Genomic DNA, 798 nt, shown 5'->3' on the forward strand with positions numbered 1-798 from the left:
CACACACACACACACACACACACACTCACACACATATAAAATCAAGGATGAGGAAGTCAACACATGCCAAATGTCATTAATATGTCAAGGAAGCTAACAAGAAAGAGTTGACTTGAATTTCACAGCGCTTTTCAAAAGCAGTTTTAATAAACTTGTTGGAAAGAAAAACTGATTGGTGTTTATTCAAAAAAGGAGTAGGAGAATATATATATATATATATTTATACATATTTATGTAAAAAAAAAGAACAATAAGAAACAAGTATTTCAACAAATTTTACTGTAGGGAAAAGTAGGAGGTAAATGGAAAATTAGGTGGAATGGTTTTTGGAAACAAGGGGAAGTTTGAAAATGGTAGATATGACAACATTTTATACATTGATAAGAATAATTGACTAGAAAGGCAAAGCTTTTTTTTTTGCTTTTTAAAAAATTGAAACATAATGGATTATGCATATTTATGGGTATGGAGTTGGCTGTCAGTATTTGTGTACAGTATGGGATGATCAGATCAGTATTATTAGCACGCACATCATTACGAATCATAATGACTCTTTGTGTGCATCATTCAATTTCCCCCTAACCCCCTTTTCCCTCTCACTTTCCCACCTCTAGTGAATATAGATCTGCTCTCTCCTTCTGAAATTTCAACATATTAGTGTGGTCTTTCTTTCTTTCTTTCCTTCTTTGCTTCCATTTATGAGTGGGGACATGCAATATTTCTCTTTCTGTGCCTGACTTATTTCATTTAACATAATTTTCTCCAAACTAATGCATGTTGCTGCAAATAGCAGAACAT

The sequence above is a fragment of the Galeopterus variegatus genome, unplaced genomic scaffold (assembly GCF_000696425.1).
Source record: "Galeopterus variegatus unplaced genomic scaffold, G_variegatus-3.0.2 Scaffold4629, whole genome shotgun sequence".
In the NCBI taxonomy this organism is placed as follows: domain Eukaryota; kingdom Metazoa; phylum Chordata; class Mammalia; order Dermoptera; family Cynocephalidae; genus Galeopterus; species Galeopterus variegatus.